We start from the raw sequence: 24,067 nt of genomic DNA, 5'->3' as shown, positions 1-24,067 counted from the left end.
GTTCATGCTACCATGTCTTGAAAGCTTAAATTTGGTGCATAGTTTTGCCTGAAAAAATTTGTACAGTGCCAAAATTTGGGTCTAATATATATGCATATGCGGATAACACAGTGAAACCAAATTTTGATTTTTAATGGAAGCTTAATGATGCCTCGTTTGGCAGGAAAAAGGATTTATAAATTTTTATTCCTTCTATAATTTTTTTCTGTAATTTTATTTAAGTTTTTAAGTAACTCGCTTTTTCGCCTCACTAGAACTCTTTGGTTTCTCTAGAACAAGATTTGTTTTTTCAATACGAACAAATTTAAAACGCCTTTGGATAGGCAACGACTTTTTTGTGATAACAGATTTGGCTTTCTATGTGCATGCGTTGGAGCTCATGTTTTTGTCCTTCAAATGCCGACTTTAAGTCGGATTTGATTACGGTACGCAAAAAAAAAGTCAATCGTGAGCAAACAGGTGTAATACAAATATAAATAATACAAATTGCTATCATGCCTTGTAAGCAAAATTTGGCATTATTACGTTTGAATAAAAATGGAACAATAACAAAATTGGGTCTCGAAATTTCATATGAGATTTGCACTGATACGACTAGCTTTAATATTATTGAATGGGGATGAATAAACCAATTGGTTTAAAATCCCAAAAAAAAAAAATATTATTGAAAGCTTAATGATACCTCGTTTAGCCTACTTTTTCCTGTGCAGTTTTGAGGGCAGAATGATACCAAAATTTGGTTTGTGGATTATACCTAAAAGTGGCATCATTATGCCCTCAGAATTGGTTTTGAAACGTTGGCTAAACGAGGTATCTTTAAGGTTTCATTGAAACCTACAGTTGGTATAATTGTGGTATCGGTATATGAAAAGTGAGACCCAAATTTTGGCATTGTACCACCTTTATTCGGGCAAAATGATACCTCATTTTACTTTCAAGGCATGATAGCAAAATTAGGTATAATTTTGCCATAAAAGTCTGCTCGGGTAAGCTTTCAATGATGAATTGAACATGTTTTATCATAAATATGTAGGTAAGTGAACTTCAAAAATGCACTTTTTTAGCCTTTTATTTGATAACTGGAAGAATTTCATGTCTAACTATGATCACTCGCTCTATTGATAAAAAAAATCAAAATGTTTTTCTTTTTAATATAAAATTCATATATCAACTATGTGTTTTAAATAAACTCTCTTGTGTTCAATAGTTTAAATTTTGGTTTAATTTGTTATTTAAATTCGTATTTGTTTTCTGGTATTTCGAAAATATTAATTTCAAATTTGTAAAAAAAAATCTGTTTAAAATTTATTTTCAAACAAGTTTCTTTTTTTAAGAGTAAGGAATATTATTTTTAATAATTCGGTAGTGACAACAAAATTGATTTGAAATTTTGAATTTGAATAGTGATTTTTTTTTCAAGTTTTATAAGGAAAATATTTTTTTTAGTAATCAATTTACTTATTTATTCTGCTTTTTTGGAATTCATAATATTTTTGGCTTAATATAAGTTTCGAAAAAAAAACTTTTTATTTTAATTTTTTGCATAGTGAGTATATTTTTTTGAAATGACACTATGATTGTTATTTTTGGAATTTTGTCTATTTTGTAGTTTCTATCAATTTCGTAATTTTTATATTTATTTTGTTTATTTACATTTATTTATTTATTTTGTTTCGTTTTGGTTCCTGTCTTGTTTTTTCCGCAATGTTTTATTTATGTTTTTGGACTTTTTTACAATTTTTCCATTTTTGTAATTTTGGCCTCATGCATCCGATTGTTTTTATTATTCTGGTCTTTTTGTTATATTTTTTAAATTTTCAAGCACTTTTTTCAAATTGAATTTTTTTGTAAATTTATCGCTCTTGTCAGTTTTGTCATTTTTTTATTTTTGTCAATTAGATATTCGAGGTCGTTTTTTCATTTTTTGTAACTTTCGCAATTTTTGCAATCTTTATTTAGAATAATTTCAAAATCAAAATTTTGGTTTCAGAATTGACATGGAAAAAAATGATCAAAAATTTATGCTCAGTATGACATTTCAAATTTAGATTTTGAAGACAGATTTCATTAAGAATTCTGAATTTAGAAGGTCGAATCAAGTTCTCTGTGTTAATACTTTTATCATGCATTCAGAAGTTGGAATGATAATGCAGATATGAATTTTTAGCAAAGATTCTGGAATATCGAACTAAAAATTACATTTTCAAATGTATGAATATAACTAAGCTTGAGTTTTCTAATTCAGATTCATTATCTAGATTTAACATACTTATTTCAAAACAGAAATAAAACCAAAACTAAGACACTAGTAAACTAAATCCGTGATTTAGTAACCAGTACTGTGATTTCAGAATCAAACGAACAAAAAATTCTAAGTTATAATCTTAAAAATTTAAACCCAAAGTTCGAATTGACAAATCAATTTTGAAACTAATATCGACATTTATGGATCAGAGTTTCCATACCAAGTTGGTATTTCAGAATTTGAGTTCTAATTTTCAAGTCCGAGTTTAAAATTTAAATATAATTAATTATGGATGGTTCGACCGCCATGTGAGTGTGCACATGTGCCGAACGGACAAAAAATTTTTAGCATGTGGTTGCTCTGTTAAGTCTTCTATTGTGCGATATCGTTCCATCGATGGCTAGGTAGATTTCTTATTTTCGTTTTGTGCGGATAAATGGCAGCACAAAATAAGCTTGTTTATTTTTCTGAATGTACTGATTTGTCAGAATATCTTAAAATTTTGAAGCAAACCAATCACTCTGACGATTTTTTTTAATTTTTATATTTTGCAATTTTTCAGATTGATGAATTCCTTTTCAAATGCTCATGTATAACGTTATAACCAGGTTTAGAAGTAGAATATATGTAGTAACCTTCAACATGAGAAATCTAAAAAAAAGCTTCACCTGTATCATCAAATATTCGTCAAAATATATCATTTTCCAGCCCTTTCGATGTTGCAGCTTTCATTTTAAGACATTATATTCAATAGGCTTTTCGTTCCTTTTAGAGTTATGTAGAAAATAATGACAATAAATCTCTATTTTTTGAGTCCAATTCTAACAAATCTAACATGATTTTTCGAAGAATTCATAAAAATTTTCAATTAAATACCTTAAACTTTATTAATTCCCTCCACAGTTTAAAAATTGAAAAATTTTTGCCTTTCAAAAATTGTTTAATTATTTTTACCGAAAAATCTCAGTTGTCTTGGAGATTATATTTTCCTCAAATTTTTTTTTAAAGATTTTAGAAACCTTTGAACCCCCAAATTGTATTATTGACAAATGGATGTTTCGGTTTTGATTAGTTGAACGATCTTTGAAATCTCCCAGACAATTTGAGTTCCAGAACGTCAACTTTGATGTACCACATGATATCATAATGTGGTTTTAAAATGATCATGATTCCGAAATGGCGTTAAAAAAAAATCAAATTTTAAAGATAAAGAAGTTTCCGCAAAAAATCAGTTGTCAAAGTTGGAAAAAGTGATTGTCAAAGACTAAGACGAAGGTGAAAATTTTCGTTGAACAAATGGAATACTGAAATTAATTTCTAACCCTTTAACATTTCAACATTTATATACTTTATTATCGGTATGGAATGCAAAAAGTCTCACCGCAATTTTTGTAGACAGTTGTGAATAACTTTCGAATTACAAAATTGATTCGCTGAAAATTTTCAGTTTTCTCACTTTTTCACTTACAAATATCCTAAAATATATCGAAGATACTATAAGAGATAGACAAATAGTGTCTTAGACAAAAATTCTCATCAAACCATGCGCTTGCATAATCTTAAATCAAATATAAGGGCGTGTCATTTAAGCATCATTTACACAACATTTTTTTTTAAATTGATCATATAGAGCCAAGCTGTCTTCTACAGAGTTGTAGTCAACGGTTTTTTGAGACAACTTTACCTAAATTTGCTTAAATAAGCGATTATATAGAAGACAGTTTGGCTCTATCTGCTGATTGGAAACAGTTTTTACGTGTAAATCATGCAAAAATTACACTCCCTAATATTTGATTCAAGATCATTAAAGCGCATGGTTTGAAGAGCGTTTTTGCTCAATGCACTATTTGTCTATCTCTTATGGTATCTTCGTAATTAATTTTGTCACGATAATGATCCATCCTGGATCACTGTGCAGTGTATTCTAAAATCTAAGGATGGTTCTATATCCCGGATTTTGTTGAAGAAAGGCCGGATTTATTCACATTTTTGCTAATTTCAAAAATGAAATTGAATTGAGTTATAATAATTTTAGATGTAGAGAAATGAATCCAACTGTAAGTTTAGATTTCAGGGACTAGACAAGATGAAAATTAATATTGAAAAAACAAACGAAAAAAATTCGCATTGTGTCCCGGTAGGACTTGAACCCACATCTTGCGCCTCTCCGGGCCCATGTATTTACATTCTACTACAGGAGACATACGCCAGGTTGTCTCCTGCAGCAGAATGTCAACATTAATTTTCATCTTGTCTAGTCCCTGAAATTTCAACTTATAGTTGGATTTATTTCTCTACAAAAAAGTTTCGCTGACTGAATGTTTGAGTCAAAACCAATCTCTGGGTCACAGTTTAAAAATTATTTTAGATTTTTGCGTCCGATAACGATTTTTTTAAAGCAAGTTTAAAACAAAATAATCCTGAACGGTTTTAACGAGTCTAAATTAAGATATTAAATCTGCTGATTTTTTTATGGGAAAAAATGGAGTGCTTGTTTCTCGATTTTCATTAGTTTTCATTAGTTTTCATTATAGTTACGTGATTTTGACCAAATTTGCCCGGATTTTCGGTTGGCAATTTTCAAATCAAATGTCCGGATTTTGCCAGGTTTTTAGACAAAATTGTCCGGATATGTCCGGGAAAATTCTGGCAACCATATTCATGATCATCATGATGATTTCGCAATTTCAGCTGGGTTTTTATTTAGTGTTGTTATTCTGCTTCTTAGGCTTTTTTTGCTCAACTGCAAATATCAAAATATTATTATTTATTTATTTACATAGTATACCGTCTCACGACATAACTTGTCGAACATAATTTCTATAATTCACTCACAAAATATGTGATTTTTACTAAAAATGACTCATTGGCTAACTGAAGGAGCTTTTAAAAAAACCACATCCGCCTCCGGTAAAACAAATTACTCTCAGGTGGAAAACCATTTTCAGCAGGGCCACTTATTTGCTTTAATCTTCCATCAATCTTTTGGCAGCCCTCGACTCGCCCTCGAAGTCTGGCTGGCTGGCTGGCTGCACGTATAGGCGTTCTTCTTTCAGGTGTTTAGTCCTTCGAGGCTTCCTTCTGGTCGAACGTCAGCCCCGGGAAAACCTCTCATCCCTTATTCATTTTCTCGGCGGACTGATTTACTCAAACGATCGACGTTAATCGTGTGATTTGTTATGTACATTTGCGAGGAGGGCCTACCCTCAATCGGACCAATTTACCCTGGCCCTCGCCTACGGAGGTGAATTTCTCACCTGAAAGAGGAGGAAGACCAAGAACCACTTTGCCGAAAACTTATTGGCGGCGTACTTGTTTCTGAAACGTAAAACGTGCTCCGAAAAGTTTTAGTGCGGGTTCGGATTTATAACGTCAATTTTGGCAGCACCTGGACAAGATTTATTTCAGCGGAGCCTTGAGGGTGCTGCTGGAATTGCCGATCGAAAATCTGTATCTTGTATCGATACATCATCTGAGATGGCTTCTTTCTGATACAAATTTGCTGAATTTTTCATCCACTTCCAAAAGGCTCTTAGGGAAATTCAAGACAATTTAAAGCCTTTCAAAAATGTCTTCTCCACTAAACAGCTGATGCAAATTGACAAACCAAGTCAATTCCCAGCCAAGAAAACTCCTGCAGCTCAGTTTCACCGAATAAATTAGTCATTATGATTACCTACACAAAAGTAACCGAAAAGTTTATCAAATTACTCATTAAAAACTTTATCTGCGAACTGTTTCACTCCGACCAACAAAAAGAGGAAGGAAGAGGAAAATTCATCAGACTGACGGAAATCTACAATGATTCAGTTGTTCCCAGCTGCCGCAGGGTGAAAAATGCAGGACTCAAAAAGGATAAAATGATGCCAAACCACCACCTACACAACCAGAGTCATAAACTCATAAACACATACACATACAAGCTGTATAGATGAAGTTCCGTTTCGATGTGAAATGATCTGTCGTTGTTGTGTTTAATGCTTCAATGGTCGATATGAACCAGAAAAAAAGTGAAGAAGCAGAAGACCAAATGAGTTGGTTTATAGCTGACCTGACCACAAATGGCTGCTGTAAAAAAACGGTGACAAGCTGACGGGAACAGATTTTTAATGTGCGGTTATTGTACTGGAAAAATGTTTATGTCGCGGTCAGTTGAGTTGGCTAAAATTTGTTGAAAGAAGTACCTACTTAAAAGGGGATATGATGTTAAAAAAGGGGAAACTTACTAGTAAACGATAAAATAAACTTGATTTTGTTGAAAAAAAGGATCCTTAACGGAATTTCCCCTGATTTTTTTTTTCAATTTAATAAAAAATGTTAAAAAGTGAAATATTGCAAAATAAAATAAAAGCATTAAAATAAAAAATCAGAGCGATTTGACGATTTACAACACAGAGGCAACGAAACCAATTTTTTACGGTCGCCATGGAGAACAAAATCCAAGCAATTGTTTTTATTCGAAGATTTATGTACGAAAATGTAACGAAAATTGGAATTAATTCCAATTATATCTAGAAAGACGGTTTCCAAAATACTTTGTGTCGAAATAATACCTGACATTGCCATTGAAACGATAAAGATAAACAATAAATATTAAAACTAAAAGAAAAAGGAAAAATTTGAAGAAAAAAAAACAGAAGAGAAAACTCAACATCACCCTGAACTTTGCCTGATTATGACTTTAAATTCTAAAAATACTTTCTAAGATTATAAATCCTAGAATTATATGAAAAATAAACTACAGCACGTACCTTCTTCGACTTTTGCTCTGGGAGCCGCGCAGATTTCCCACTCCAGCTCCTCCATGGCAGAGCGAGGAGTTGCTCTGGCCAGAACCTATGTTGAAGAGGGGCCGTCGCCGGAACCAGGAGAGCCCGAAATGGAACCGGGACCGTGGCTTGTGTTTCTTCCGAATTTTGCACGTTTTGCACGGGACAGCTCTGCACAGGGTGAGGCTTTCGGATGCGGTGGCAGCGGCTGGCGGGATGCCGATGGGATCTTCCGAAGCTCCTTTGAGTGATCAATTTTAACGATGCCGGGCTTCGATTGGGCCGCCACCTTGAGCCGGGGGTAGTTCCGGAACCGGAAGGACGTGAGCTGGGCGCACGTGTGTGGGTGGGTGAGTTCTGTAATGAGAAAATGTTTTCGAGAGGTTCCGTTTAACGATTCCACTATCTGATGATGTTGATGGCAGATGGATGGGGGAAAACAGTGAACGATGTGGTTGGATTGTTTAATTAACACCTAACCGTGCCCTCGTCAAAAAGGTTCAACAAAATGTTGAAATTATGAAATCTTTCTCCATATTTAACGGGCACAGTGGGAAAGTTTCATAAGTTTCATCTTGAAAAAAAGACAAAAATGACAAAAATGACAAAAATGACAAAAATGATAAAAATGACAAAAATGATAAAAACGATTAAAATGACAAAAAGGACAAAAATTACAAAATTTTCAAAAATGACAAAAATTACAAAATGACAAAGATGACAAAAATGACAAAAATGACAAAAATGACAAGAATGACAAAAATGACAAAATGACAAAAATGACAAAAATGATAAAAATGACAAAAATGACAAAAATGACAAAAATGACAAAAATGACAAAAATGACAAAAATGACAAATATGACAAAAATGACAAAAATCAAAAAAATGACAAAAAGGACAAAAATGACAAAAATAACAAAAATGACAAAAATGAAAAAAATGAAAAAAATGACAAAAATGACAAAAACGACAAAAATGACAAAAATGACAAAAATGACAAAAATGACAAAAATGACAAAAATGACAAAAATGACAAAAATGACAAAAATGACAAAAATGACAAAAATGACAAAAATGACAAAAATGACAAAAATGACAAAAATGACAAAAATGACAAAAATGACAAAAATGACAAAAATGACAAAAATGACAAAAATGACAAAAATGACAAAAATGACAAAAATGACAAAAATGACAAAAATGACAAAAATGACAAAAATGACAAAAATGACAAAAATGACAAAAATGACAAAAATGACAAAAATGACAAAAATGACAAAAATGACAAAAATGACAAAAATGACAAAAATGACAAAAATGACGAAAATGACAAAAATGACAAAAATGACAAAAATGACAAAAATGACAAAAATGACAAAAATGACAAAAATGACAAAAATGACAAAAATGACAAAAATGACAAAAATGACAAAAATGACAATGATGACAAAAATGGCACAAATATGGCACAAAAATGGCACAAATGTGGCACAAAAATGGTACAAAAATTACAAAAATGACAGAAACATAATACAAAGTTTGCACAAAAATTACACAAAAAATACACAAAAAATACACAAAAATGATACAAAAATATCACAAAATTGTCACAAAAATGTCACAAAAAATGACACAAAAATAACAAAAAAGACAAATATTATGATTAAAATTTAAAAAAATTTAGAATGACAGGAATAGTAAATATTACCAATATTTAAAAAATCACAGATTTTACAGTTTTGTTAGTTTTGTTAGTTTTTTGTTATTTTTTTTTTTGTTTATTTCGTCAACAAAATTATTTCGACAGTTTCTGTCATTGTTAACTTATTTTTGGTGTTTTTTTGTTTTTTTTTTTGTACAGCTTCGGATTATTCGTTGTTTATGTTTAGTTGTTTCAATTTTTAAATTCTTTTAATATGATTTGCCCTTTATCAGTTCTTATAAATAATGTTGCAGCTTTCTTTACTACTAGCCTCAGTGCTCAAAGTTGAGTTCAAAATCAGATTTCAAAGAAAAAACTTGTGATTTTTATCGATTAATATCAAAATTTAGTCTTTTGGTAACTTAAAAAAAACATAATTGACATGGGTATGCTTGCCCGATTGGCCGGTTTAACCCGGACTTGCCCGGATATTTGATACAAAATTTGGGAAAAGTTGGGGCGGGATGCCCCGATTTCGTTGAAAATATCCCAGATTTTGCCCCGGATATATTCTTTTATTTTCAAATACAATACAAATCGAATTGAGTCATTATAATTTTTGATTTTTCTGTAACCCATCAAGATTTATTAATTTAATCATGAATTTTTTTTTGGAAGCCTCAAATATGATTGAAATCTGATGATGTGTTTCGCTTAATAGAAGTATTTTTTCAAGCGTTTTTTCTTAATTTTTGTCCAAATTTGTCGAAATATGCCCGGATGTGGGGTGGAAACTTAGATATCAATTGTCAGAATTTTGCTGATTTTTTAGAAAAAAAATTGCCCAGATTTGCCCTGATTTCAACGTTCGGGAAAAAAACATTCTGGCAACCTTAACTTAGATGTATTTCAATTAGGCCGGAACAAATGTCAAATCCTTCTTTTGTCACTCGGAGTTGGAACATCGCGAGGGGGGGGGGGGGGGGGGGGGGAACAGTAAAAAATAATGCGAAAAACAAATAAATTGGAATAAATTGCACGAAAGCTTGTATGAAACCAAATTGCATTCTATATTATAGCATAAAACCTATAAATCATGTATTTTTTTTATCGAAAAATTCAATAAAATCAAGAATACAAATTCAAAATTTGGTTCTTGGTCTTGCAATCTTTCGGATATTCAAATTTCTATTTGAAATTTACTTAAAATACTTAAAACTTTATTTATTCCCCCCTTCGGGATTTTGGAATTTTCGAAGGGGGGGGGGGGGGGTGACAAAAGAAGAAATTGATATTTGTTCCAGCCTTATGGGAAAAAAATCTTACACAGTCGCATAGAGATCCATCTGCCATTTTTTTGATAATCATTAAAATACTAAGCTCATCGGAGATGGAATGCTAAACCAGATTCAAACTGATTTCTCTTTATCTTTTAGTATCGTAAATAGTTATATTGAAGCAAATTGCTTTTGAAAGAATTTCAATAGAAGATGATAAACTTTTATAAAAAAAAATCTTTTTTTGTAACCATTAATATTTCATTGGAAATTAACAAATCAGTTTAATTCTTTAGAACCCATAATTAAGTTTGCCAAAAATTTTTCAGCACGTATCCGGGCTTTTTTATCTAAAAATTTGGCTTAATCTGGCCATTTGATTTCAAAACTGTCGACCAAAATCCGTGCAAATTCGGTAAAATCGTAGGAATTACTTGTCGGAAATTACGAAAAAAATATTTAAAAAAACACCATTTTCAAATTCAAGTATATCAGCAACTTTTCATGATTATTTCCATAAAAATGGCACGCAAAATCTCGTTTTGGGCGCAAGAATAAAAAAAAAATTACCTCAGGATTTGAATTTTTAGTTAGATTTGAGAATGAGAATGAGAATAAACACCCGGGCAAAATCCGGGCTTTTCCAATAAAATCCGCGCAACCGGGCTGGACCGGACTTTTGTCAAATTTTATATTGAATATCCGGGCAAACCCGGATAAAACCAGGCAATCAGGCAACCTGATTATATAATAAACGACCAAACATTATTCAACAAAAATCAAGAAAAAATATTGAAAAAATAAATCAAAAAAACTTATCGATAGATTGTAAATCCTTAAAACCTAACCTAAAACCTTTCATGATGATATTTATAAATTTTGTTCTAAAAATTCTGTTTTGAAGGAAAAATCAAGAAATTTTTACAACACACTCTTTTTTATTTACAAAATAAAGTGAATAAATCCGTTCAAAATACGTGCTTTTTGTCGATTGTTCTCTTACATGACTAGTGAACAAGATCCATAAGTACAAGAGTACGAAAAATGTGACATCAAAATTTGAAAATCATTAAAAATAGGTTGCCTGTGCTCCAATTTTATGTCGTGCCTAATGTTGTCTGATTTTTGCAATGGGTGCACATCTCAAAAGCCTTTCAATGGGTCAGCCACGATGTGGTCTAAAGAGCTGATATTTGATACGCAAGCTCATTATGAGAACTTCAAGTACAAATGCAATCCAATTTGGAGACGCCCCCTTTGAAAGGGGGTCGTCCATATAAACCATCCAATGCACATTGGACGGAAAATTTGGAGACAAAATCCCAAAAAAATCAGTCACCAGTTTCAGAGACTGGAAGAATGCAATGAAATTTTCAAATTAAATTCAGTTTCTCGAAGTTAAGACTGTTTTTTTTCTGAATAATTAGGGCCAAATAACACATCTGATTATGTTACATGGTTGGATAATGCCACAAGGTCCGATTATGTTGCATGATCATATGTTACATGGTCGGATTATGTTGCATCTACAGATTATGTCACATGGTTGGATTATGTTGTATGGTCCGATTATGTTGCACAGTTCAATCATGTTGCATCGTTGGATTATGTTGCATGGCGGATAATGTTGCGTGGTCCAATTATGTAATATGGTCGGATTATGTCACATGGTTGGATTATGTTCCATTGTCCGATTATGTCACATGGTTGGACAATGTTCTATGTTCGGATGTTGCATAGGTCCAATTTGCTACAAAGTCCGACATAGTGGAATTATTTTGCATAGTCCGATCATGTCGCTTCGTTGTGTTGCATGGTCGGAATATGTAGCATGGCCCAATTATGTCAAATGGTCGAATTATGTTGCATGGTCGGATTATGTTGTATGGTCAAATTATGTCACATGGTCGGATCATGTCGTTGGTCAGATTATGTTACATGGTTCGATTATGTCACATGGTTGGATTAATTTGTATTGCCCGATTATGTTGCATGGTTGGATAATGTTTCATGGTCGGATAATGTCGTATGGTTAAATTATGTCACATGGTCGGATTATGTTGCACGGTTCTATTATGTTACATGATTGGATGATGTTGCATAGTCATATTATGTTGCATGGTCTGGTTATGTCACATGGCTAGATTATTTTACAACGTCGGATTATGTTTCATAATCATATTATGTTCCAGAGTCGAATTATGTCTCATGATCGAATTATGTCACATGGTTGAATTATGTTATAGGGTTGGAGAAATTGTCACATAATCAGATATTGTCATTTTGATACTGTCATATGTAGAAATTATCGAATATAGACCATGGGTTGACCTATATCAATAGATTCCTTATTCTATTCAAGTAATACATTGACATGAGAAAATTCTCGAAATTCTATGGAAACAGTGAATAAAAATCTATGTTTAATTTGCGGTCGTAGCTAAATAACAACCTCCTTAACTTTTTTTAGATAACATATCCCAGATCTGTCCGGTCCGGATACGTGGATATTAAACATAAAAAATCGAAAATCACTTTAAAAGTGTCTTTATTAAAATTTAACACTAAAAGTACCAGAGAGGGTCAAATTTTTCTAGATGACTATTTTATTTTCAAAAAACATTTATTGTTTTATCATAATAATTTTATCAAAGTTTGTAAATTGGTAGTGAGAATTTAAAAAAAAAGGATATGCGAATCCGGACCCAGACTCAACAAAAAAAAAATTGATTCTGTTTCAACTTAAGCAATAATGCCTTTAAAATGTTTCTGCGGTAGCTCCCTTTTCTTATCGAAATCACCACCCCAAAAAGTGTCAGATTTTTTATGGGATAAATTTTCCGATTTTACACAATGTGGCCGTGTCCTTTTACGACAAGGTGTTCAATCGAAACACGGTCGGAGAACTGCAAAACCGGTAAGAAATTTCGTTTCCCCATGACTTTCTCCTCCCCCGAGATGGAACAATTCCGTTACAGTTCAGTTTCCTGTCATCAGGAACCGTTTTCCGATCGAAAGCTTATTTACACGAAAAGGGATCCACTGCACATCCTTTTCGCTTCCTTCCTTCCTTCCTTCCTTCCTTCCTTCCTTCCTTCCTTCGGGGAAAGGTTCCGAAATTGTCACGTGTCAAAGTCGATGAAAGGTCATGATGATATGGCTGTGGCTTTTGGCCCGGTCCCGTTGCCTTGGAACCATCTACCGAAGGGGGAGAGCGCGAAGTTTTGCTGTGCCCTAAGCCATTTCGTTGTCAACATTCCTCCGTGGAGTTGAACCGAGCTTCTAGGACTATAAATTTACGGGTAAGCCCTGTTTCAGGACAATAAATCATAATTAGTTGATAAATTTTGACTAATTTACCTTTCGTTTCGTCAAATGCTTTGAGTTGCTTCCAATTTGAAGTATTGAGCTGCAAAATTAACTATTTATTTTTTTAGTCAACCACTGGGAATCGTAATGTTTTTATTTTGATCCAAAACACTAGTAAAGAACACTAACCGACAATCCAAGTGAAACCCCCCAACGGAGTTGGTTTGATTTTTATTCTCTATTTACGTTGGTAATTAGTAGGTATGTGAAACATCCATCCAATTGGCTTTCTCGGCATATGGCGACCGTCGGAACATAAAAATAAAATTAAGTACATACATACAGAGCTACAAGGTACTTCTGAGAGCTCTGGGGCAAGCTCTACTTTCTTTCGCTGTCAAGTTTCTCCCCCTCCTTAACTAGTGGACCACAAAGCTTGGCTTCGCCAAAGACTTGCCTTTTTGCAGACTTTGATAAAACTCTCGGGAAGCCCCAACAAACATACATACATAGTTGTAGACTGCAATTAATTGGCAGTCTATATCGACGTCACTCTTTGCCATGCTTGGCTTCTTCTGAGCGAGCCCGTTCTTTCGATCGAACTGACCTACTTTAGGGAATGGGATTTTGTTACTTCTTCTACATTCCGTGACCTTACCTATCAATTGGTTGGTTCTTCACTAGCCCAAAATGAATCAAATCGACATACGCCTCAAAAGTTTAAAAATAGCTTTGTCGAAAATTCTAAGATTTAAAATTTTTCATGGAACCAAACTATGTAAATTTATTTATTTTTCAAACGTTTTCCTGTTCTTGATATATTTTCATTTAGCAGAATGCAGTTGATTCAGTTGATTGTGACCAATCTTTGCATATTGAAAAATATTTCTTCTACAATAATACCAACATCCCATCTGAAATGTCTCCAATTTACCATTTACTCGACTTTCTGCTGAATCATATTAATATTAATTTTATAAACAAACACTTATTATGGATATGAAATACTTTACCGATATTGAACAAGAATTCAAATTCAAACACTGGAATAATGTAAAATACGAAGATATACATTATATTTAAAACATTATTTTTTAAGGTACCAAACATCCCATTCCAAGTTAAGGATCAGAATCCACTAGCTTCGATAAAATTAGGAACATCTAAGCAAGATTATAAAAACGAATAACTAAAAGTATAAATATGATAAAGACATCAGACTGAGCCCATTTGGAGTCATTTTTAAATTTCTCAATCCCTAGAGTCTAAAAAGCTTCGTTTTGGTTCAAAACTTATCTACAGTGAGCGAAATAAGAATAGCACCACTATGTGTTTTGTTTGTTTAAATATGAATGATTGAAAATTACGAAAATTTTCTTCCACAGATTGTTCTGAATTGCTTAACGGATGAATCAAGCATAAGTTTACCTTTTTTGGACGTAGCAATTGGCGTTGAGGACCAAAAATGTGAAAAAAGGGTGCGAAATAAGAATAGCGCCACTTGAGTTTTTCAACAAAAAAAAGATTATTTTTAAAAATTTACTGTGTAATAGTGAATAACAATGGTTCTACGAATTATTTGAATAGATAACTGCATTTCAAGGAGGTTTCCAGAATTCCAAAGGTTTTCAAAGGTTTTAAAAGAGGATTTTAAGAGATGCTCCTTTAGCGTTATATATTTGAGCTGTAATTCTTTACCAAACTACCTACTTTCTTCATTAAAATGGCGTGAAATGATGAAACATACATTCAGGATTAATTTTGAATCAGAAAAAATAGATTGGAAATCAAAAACTTTGATTTTGTTCAGTAAACCGCACTTTTTTCCAGTTTCAAGCCATAGATGGCAGCACTATCTTGCAGTTAAAACCAAATTTAGTCTCAATATTGATTTTCCAGGTTTATTTAGGCCCCTATTCATCATTTTGAGGTATTTTCGCATCACATTTTTGTGGAAGTTTACGCTGCAGAAAGCTTTTCCGGATTTGCAAAAGAATCACCAGCACAAAAATGTACAACCGCCAAAATTCCTGCTCATCTCAACTTCCGATTCAATTGCAAATCATACCAACAATACTGCTAGCCGTCTGATTTATCAAGCTCCATCGCAAAGTATAACTTTATTCTGAAAATCGGTCCAAAAAATTCACTTTTAGTGACCTTGATGCAATTCTAATTTTTTTTTGGATTTAGTGATCTTAGAATTTTCAAAGCGTTCACACGATACATGTATTTATTTCTTGACTAAAATCATCCAGCACTCCCTAATTAATCCCGGATATTCGAAGATGGGCATGAATTTGGTTAAATGGCAAGATAGTGCTGCCACCTATGACTTAAAACTAGAGAAATAGTGATTGACTATTAAAAAACATTAGAATTTTTTAATTCCAACCTGCTTTTTGGATTCAAACTCAGCCTTAAATCTGTGTTTCATCATTTTGCATCTTACTTATGAATGTTCATGAAGAAATCAAGCATCTTGATAAAGTTTTATAGCTCAAATATCAAATTCCTTAACGCTAGAGGAGCATCTCTTAAAACCCCCTTTTAATACCTTTGAAAACCTTTGGAATTCTGGAAAACTCCTTAAAATGCAGTTATCTATTCAAATAATTTGTAGAAGCATTATTTTTCACTTTTACACAGTAAATTTTTAAAAATAATCTTGTTTTTGTTGAAAAACTCAAGTTGTGCTATTCTTATTTCGCACCCCTTTTTCACATTTTTGGTCCTCAACGCCAATTTCTACGTCCAAAAAAAGTAAACTTATGCTTGATTTATCCGTTAAGCAATTCAAAACAAACTGTGGTAGAAAATTTTCGTGATTTTCAATCATTCATATTTTAACAAGCAAAACACAGGTGCTCACTGTATGATTTTTTTTGCAGAATTTTTAAGTAACATTTACATGAGTAAATTTAAATTTTAGGTTTGTATGGGAAAATTGAATATTTTCCACTGAAAAATCATTTTTATTTTTTCAGTGCAACAGAGTCTGCATATCGATTTTTTTTTAGTTTATAAATTCTCTTTAGGAAATTTTCCGCTGAACGACTTTGTCGAAGGCCGAAACAAAAATGGATATAAAAAGTAATTGAAGAAAAATTTGAAAAAAAACTGTTCTATCTCTTGAAGATATTCCTTCGTGAAAAATACAGCCAAAACACAATGTCAGAAAACTGTGCTGTGGTCAGTCGCTAGGGTAATGACTTTTAATATATTAAGAGTAGAAAATTTATACATAAAAAAACGGCTGAACTCATACAAATGGAATCATAGGGTTGTGTTGAAGAAACATTATTTGAATGGTTTTGAATAAATAGATAAAATAAATAAAATCTATTTAAAATAAGGTTGCCATCCGTCCCGCAACAGCAATATCCGAGCTAATTTGGTCAAAAATACATTTGAAAATATATTGTTGCATCAAAACACATCGGCAGACTGTAAATTGTATTTAACGGTTCCGAAAAACTGTTCATGATCATTTAGATTGAACTTTTTTTTTTTTTACAAATCGTTTATTTGAAACGGCTCAAACCACTTAGTTTTACGGAGCCGAGAGACCATTATTTTTTGTACAACAGTTGCTTAAGTTTAATTAACAGAAATTTTCGCATTGTTGTCCATATATTCGTTTTATGGATTCAAGATATTGAGTTCGTCGTTCATTATTCAAAACTATGATAGACAAAATAGAAAAGGAGAAAGAGGAAAGGGATAGTTAAACGCGTAGATCGATAGATTTAAGATAAAAGTATATTTCGAACATATAGTCGAGGTCTACCATAGCCAACACATCCCTCACTGGAACGTAAGGTGGTTTACCTCGGGCCCGAAGGGAGTCAATCAAATTCGCTCTGGCGGTAAGATGGTCCTCACACGACCAAACAATATGCTCGATGTCATGGTAACCCTGACCACAACGACACAAATTGCTGCTAGCGAGATTCACACGATAGAGTAACGCGTCCAAAGCACAATGATTGGACATGAGACGGGAAAATGTTTTAATAAAGTCACGACTCAGGTCCAATCTATTGAACCATGGTTTAAGGCTCACCTTTGGGATAATCGAGTGAAGCCACCGACCCAACTCGTCCTCGTTCCATTTGCGCTGCCAGTTGACGAGTGCGTTTCTACGGACCAAAAAGTAAAATTCGCTGAAAGCGATTTGACGCTGATAAATTTCACCTTCAACTGCACCCACCTTTGCTAACGAGTCGGCCTTCTCATTGCCCACTATTGAGCAATGAGACGGCACCCAAACAAAGGTGATGGAATAGCAGCGTCTAGATAATGTATTTAATGATACCCGTATCTTCTCAAGGAAGTACGGTGAGTGTTTTCCGGGCCTTAATGAGCGAATAGCCTGAACAGAGCTGAGGCTATCCGTAACAATGATGAAGTATCCAGTAGGTCTTGCTGCTATACTGTCCAGTGCCCAATGTATAGCTGCTAATTCAGCGATATACACTGAGCATGGATACTGAAGTTTGTAGGAAGCGCTAGAACTTTGGTTGAAAACTCCAAACCCAGAGCACTCGTCGAATAAAGAACCATCAGTAAAGTACATTTTTTCAGCATTGACGTGTCCATACTTTGCTTCAAAAATCCTGGGAACAATAACAGAACGATGGTGTTCCGGAATCCCACGAATTTCAAGCTGCATGGACAAATCAAACTGGACAGAAGAATTGTCGTAATCAGGGTGAAAATCACGAATGGGGGAGAACGATGAAGGATTAATTTGCATAGACATGAATTCATGATATATACACACTATTAATTTTTTGGTGTAAATTTATGTCAAAAAGGATGCACAAAAAAGAAGCATCACTTTTGACATAAAATTACACTGGAAAATACAGAAACGCTTGAAGACATAAAATTTCCGACTATAATTGAATAGCACATTCGACATAATATTACATCATCAATGATGTAAGTTTACGTCAAGTAGGACGCACAAAAGCGTAGCATCGTTTTTGACATAAATTTAGATCATTGATGATATAATATTGCATCGTACATTCTTATATTTGAATAATTCTACTGAATCAAAACAATCGAAAAATTATTTTTAATTTAACCACAGTATAAGAAAAGTTCAGATATCGGCATTTCGATAGCAACTTACTATCTTTTTCAGTGAGCCTTTTTGATTGAAATCGCTCACTGATAAAAATAGTGAGTTGCCACAAATTGCTATCGAAATATCGGTATCTAAACTTAGCTTATAAAGTTGTTGAATTAAAAAAAATCTTTCGTTTGCTTTGATTCAACATCGTTTATATTTTTAGTTATAGGAGCTTTCGGAGACACAATTTTAGAGGCATACATTTCATTCTAATATTCATGTTCTTATATTGTTCATGCAGCATATTCCAAAAAAACACAAAATTTATCAATCAATTTATGGAATGTTATCAAATGAGTAGAAATACAATAGTTATTCATAGAGTTAGGGAGTTTATTAACATGAAATGTCTGTACGAAACGTTTTGATTTAGTGGTACAAAAAGTGAGAATATTGCAACGAATGTCGATGTTTCGCAACATAGCTGATGATAGCTAATAATTTTGCTGTTATTTCACAATGAAATATTATTGAATTTTTCCGATTTCCTGTTTGCGTATACTTCGATTTATGAATTTCAAGTTTATAAGCTATCAATATCATTTGATCATTATTGATAAGCTAAATTAAAAAATTGACCTCTGTAAATAATATTTCGGGAATTTAAAGCCTACGATACCTGTGAATACCTGCTCCTTCCTCGAAAATTACGCTAGGAAGAATATTCCGGTGAGTTTCAACTTAGAATAGTTTTTGGAACTAACCAACTCTTTTCTCCTGCAGATGCGCATCGGACAACACACCGGAATCGTTCTGGTCTGACCATCGCCAATAAATTCGAAAGGGGAACGAGGCCTGCAGGATCAATTCGACCGAAGATTGAAATCCGGGTTACAAGTTCAACTCGATCCGTCTGTGCTGAAAGAATTTACCGAAGGGCGGGAACAGTGTTGCTTCTTCCCGGATGATTGCAAACATCCTATCGGCACTACAGAATAATCCTCGCTGCAGGAGCACACTCCAAGTTATTATCGTGAAAGAGAATCAAGAGGTTGTTCCGATCGCGTTTAGCAAAATTTTGAATGTTCGGAACCAATTCAGAAATTGCTAAAACAAAATCATGAAGAATCAATATAAAATCACAATCAAAACAAACTCAATACAAACCTGTAATTTAAACCACGGCAAATACCACTCAGAACGTAGTCTTTCCCGGCAAAACCTCCAGTTCGTTGATATCGGTATCCTGCAAATAAGAAAAGAAATTTCGTGATCAACTTTTCGAAAATATTAGAAAACAATCTTATGAATCCAATCTTACCAGCTTTAAGAAACTCGTTGATTCCCATTCGCCATCCGGCATTTCATAAGTTAGAAATCATGGTTGCTTGTCTTGAAGTTGAACCGTTGTTGGCTTGAAAAACGAGAAAATAAATCATCCAAACTAGAATGCAATTTCAAAACAATAATATGCACGCTCATTTTTATAAACGTTAAAAGATTAAATTTTTAAAAAGTATGGATCGGTGACTGAGATCATTTGTCATTCGGATTTTTTGCATTGAAATTTATGTAACAATTGTTTTGGAATTGAAAAACATGAATCATATCTTCTTTCACCGAAACTGTACAAGCTTTAAAAAAATGTCATGAGTCATGAAAATAAATAAATTCAATTTTTTTTACGCAAATTTAGCTTTTGAATATTTTTGGATGGAACATACTTAGTAAAATAAATAATAAAATGTCTTTTAAAAATATATATAAATTTGGGCGAGATCAAATTACTAGTAAAACATCATTGTGACGTGATCTTTTCCCTAGTATGGACTAACTTTTGGTGCATTTTTTATACAGCGTCAGCGAATGTTTCGAAGCACATTTTGTCCCTTATTTTGGTGAGTTTTGCATAGATATATTTTAGTTAGTACCTCGATCCATTCTGCATTGATAGATTGTATCTTTGGTGAAATAGTGTTTGATTTGAAATCATTGAAGCAAATCTTGATTGTTTAACCGATTTGATCTATCTTCAGACGAATTGGCTCCAATAATTGATTTTACTCTAGTCTGACCTTTGCGTAGACTACCGCTTCATTCATATTCATTTTTTATTTTCTAACTGTCTTGGTTTCGAATCCAACAGCATCGAAATCATTTCAAGAAAAATATTTGAACATTATCAGGCATAGTCCACGCAAAATAGGGAAAGATGCCACAAAGTGGTGAGTTCTCGAAAAAAGTTCAAGAAATCTGGCAATCGATAAAATATTGCGCCTAAAGGTATACTTCACATTCAAGGAAGAAAATGCCCTTCATATTCAGAAATCAAATTTCACCACCAAATGATGCAAGAAGCGTAGGTGAGTTTTTAAGATAGGTACCATCAGGTCACCTTCTACCGCCTTGTTGAGCGATTGTTAAAAATTATCCGTTATTAAAAAATCGATAAAACATTTTAATTTACAATATTTTAATTTTTTTCTGAAGTTATGAAAAAAAAAATCACTAGATTTGCGCCCTATCGATAAGTGTAATAATTTTGAATTCTTACCTTGTTTTTAGAAAGCGAGGAATTGTTTCGAACGCCATCTGGTCACTGTCTGAACGAAGTCATCATCCTTCCAAATATTAGTTTCAGTCGCACCAGGAGTTCTTTTAATTTTTGTTCACCTGGTTATCTTTTCTCCTAAAACACTAAAGTGCACCAGGAAGTTCAATAATTAGGACGGAGGATCGTCCAACATAAGTGGTTAATTGATGGTAGCAAGCGAACTGAAAATAAAATTTCATTATATTGTCGTCAAATCGAAAGTGAAGTTCTTATTCAGATAACTTATTGAAAATTACTTCGGCAGTGCTGGTTTCATTATCTTGGGAAGCTTTGAAAAACGACGCCAAGTTAATCTGGAATATTAAATTTCCAGCGGCAGCAATACACTAGCGGTACTGCTTTCCAGAATTAGTTTCAGGCAAACCGAACACATGTCCACAGTATCGGTGTGACACATACCTTCACCAAAACTAACCTGCGAAGATTCAAAATTATCATTGATTTGGCAATACATAACCTGTGATATATTGAAAAATTATAATATAATTATCGAAAAAAAAACTTACCATATTGACTGTCAACTGTCCAAGAGCCGCGGATCTTAGGCTCTTGGTAATTGACAATAAGATAAACCGAATTAGCTGGCGGTAGGAATTCATCGACGTTTTCTTTCATCTTTGTACTTGGAGTGTTTAAAAAATGGGCGCCTTTTTCACCCGAAAGAACACTTTCCCGTGACAATACGCACCAAAATAGAATGCACTTGCTTTTAATTGTTTTATTTCTGTTTCTTCGCAGGGTCGCTAAATTGTAACCTCGCACATAATGTTACATCTTCTTGAATTTAAATTTAGGTCCCTTTAATAAGTTTATATTCAATGTGATTGAAAATTACATCTTTAATGAGATAGATCTTTAAACAGTTAAGTCTTTTGAAAATTATGGCCCGTAAGCTTGGGTGTTTGTAAGTTTAGATCGAAAATGATGTGAAATTTAATCAATTGCCAATTAGGGCGAAACATAATTAGGTCTTCAAGCGTTTCTGTCTCGTGTAATTTTATAAATTTTTTGGTGTGTAGTCATATACCTAGTTTGGAAATTTTGCTCCAGTAGCTTTTCAAAATTTGCAATCACCAATGGGTTCATGACCTCACACCTTATGAGGAACCGGAGAGATAATGAATAAAACCTATCTCTCAGTGGGAGTACGCCTGCCAAAACCTCGAGACTCATGGTGTGTGTTGAGGGCATACAGCCTAGCGCTATTCGAAGACAACGATATTGGATACGCTCGAGTTTAATGAGGTGTGTTTTGGCAGCTGATTGGAAACAGAAACTGCCATACTCCATCACTGAGAGAATAGTTGTTCGGTACAATTTGATAAGATCTTCAGGGTGGGCTCCCCACCAGGTGCCGGTAATTGATCGGAGAAAATTTATCCTTTTCTGGCATTTTCCTTTCAGATACTCAATGTGAGTTCTCCAGGTACACTTGGAATCAAACCAAACCCCAAGATACTTAAAACACCTCGATTGAGTGATTGCTCTGCCTAGGAGTTGAAGCTTAGGTTGAGCAGGTCTGTGTTTCTTAGAGAAAACAACCATCTCCGTTTTCTGTGGAGAGAACTCAATCCCAAGCCCCAAAGCCCAGGAAGACAATCTGTTTAAAGTATCTTGTAAAGGCCTGTACAGATGGGACTCAGTATCACCTGTTATAGATACTACGCCATCATCTGCAAATTGTCTTAAAGTGCAGCCTTCAGAGAGACAACTGTCGATATCACTTACGTAAAAGTTGTACAAAAGTGGACTCAAACATGAACCCTGCGGAAGGCCCATGTAAGAGATCCTTCTAACTGCAATATCTCCGTGAGCAAAGTTCAGATGTTTCTCACAAAGCAAGCTATATAAGATGTTGTTTAATAGAGGAGGCAGACCTCGGGAGTGCAGCTTGTCTGACAAAACCTCTATTGAAACTGAATCAAAAGCTCCCTTTATGTCTAGAAACACTGAAGCCATTTGCTCACGTTTTGCGTACGCCATTTGTATCTCTGAAGACAGCAAAGCAAGACAATCGTTTGTCCCTTTGCCCCTGCGAAACCCAAATTGAGTATCTGAAAGGAGACCATTTGTTTCCACCCATTTGTCCAATCGGAACAAAATCATTTTCTCCATCAATTTACGAATGCAAGACAACATCGCTATTGGACGGTACGAATTGAAATCTGACGCAGGTTTCCCAGGCTTTTGGATGGCAATAACTCTCACTTGTCGCCAATCTTCGGGAACAATGTTATGTTCCAAGAATTGATTAAATAAATTCAACAAGCGAAACTTGGCGGCATCCGGAAGGTTTTTCAACAAGTTGAATTTTATTTTATCAACTCCAGGAGCTGAATTGTTACAAGAAAGGAGAGCAATTGAGAATTCCATCATTGAAAAGCTGGAATCCAGATCGCATCTGTTCGGAGACACACTTCGTATGATTTTTTGCACAGGGGTGGAATCTGGACAGATTTTCCGTGCAAAATTGAAAATCCATTTATGCGAATGTTCTTCATTTTCGTTCGTGGAAGAACGATTACGCATGCTCCGTGCCACATTCCACAAAGTGCTTAAGGATGTTTCCCGCGATAAACCTCCCACAAAATTACGCCAATGCGCACGTTTTTTCCCCTTGATCAGGTTTTTAAATTGCTGCTCAAGAGAAAAATACGTGTTGAAGTTATCCAGGGTTCCGTGTTTCCGAAAAACTTTAAAGGCGTTCGATTTGTCTTTGTAAAGTTTGGAACACTGACTGTCCCACCATGGATTGGGAGGTCTTCGGCGAACAGATGGATTTCGGATGGGATTGGTTTGAGCACCAACTGCACAGTCAAAAATCAAATGAGAAATAAAAGTGTATTGCTCCAACGGAGGTAACACATCCATAGAATTGATAGCTGAAACTATTGTGTCCGAGTACTTTTTCCAGTCGATGTGTCTTGTGAGGTCATATGCCATATTTGTTAAATTTGAAGTGTTGACCCCATTGGTGATTGTAATTTTGATAGGCAAGTGATCACTACCATTGGGATCAAGGATTACCTCCCACTGGCAATCAAATGATAGGGAATTTGAGCAGAGTGAGAGGTCAATTGCACTTTGTCTAGCAGGAGGTTTAGGTACTCGTGTTTTTTCACCCGT

At 33.9% G+C, this 24,067-nt stretch overlaps 1 protein-coding gene and 1 long non-coding RNA gene across 4 annotated transcripts in view; one reads left to right on the top strand and one right to left on the bottom strand.

Moving 5' to 3' along the window:
* Nucleotides 1–24,067, top strand: part of LOC129757329 (calcium uniporter protein, mitochondrial) — a 480,797-nt gene that overhangs the window by 289,754 nt on the left and 166,976 nt on the right. The window lies entirely within an intron of this gene.
* On the bottom strand, nt 18,980–19,732 carry LOC129757331 (uncharacterized). The gene is made up of 3 exons (XR_008739674.1): nt 19,649–19,732; nt 19,495–19,573; nt 18,980–19,434 (listed from the first exon to the last, which is right to left on the bottom strand). It is a non-coding gene; the product is annotated as an uncharacterized LOC129757331 (long non-coding RNA).

Source organism: Uranotaenia lowii, chromosome 3, assembly GCF_029784155.1.
Source record: "Uranotaenia lowii strain MFRU-FL chromosome 3, ASM2978415v1, whole genome shotgun sequence".
NCBI lineage: Eukaryota > Metazoa > Arthropoda > Insecta > Diptera > Culicidae > Uranotaenia > Uranotaenia lowii.
The sequence above is the reverse complement of the archived record's forward strand: the minus strand, read 5'-3'. Positions and strand labels throughout refer to the sequence as shown.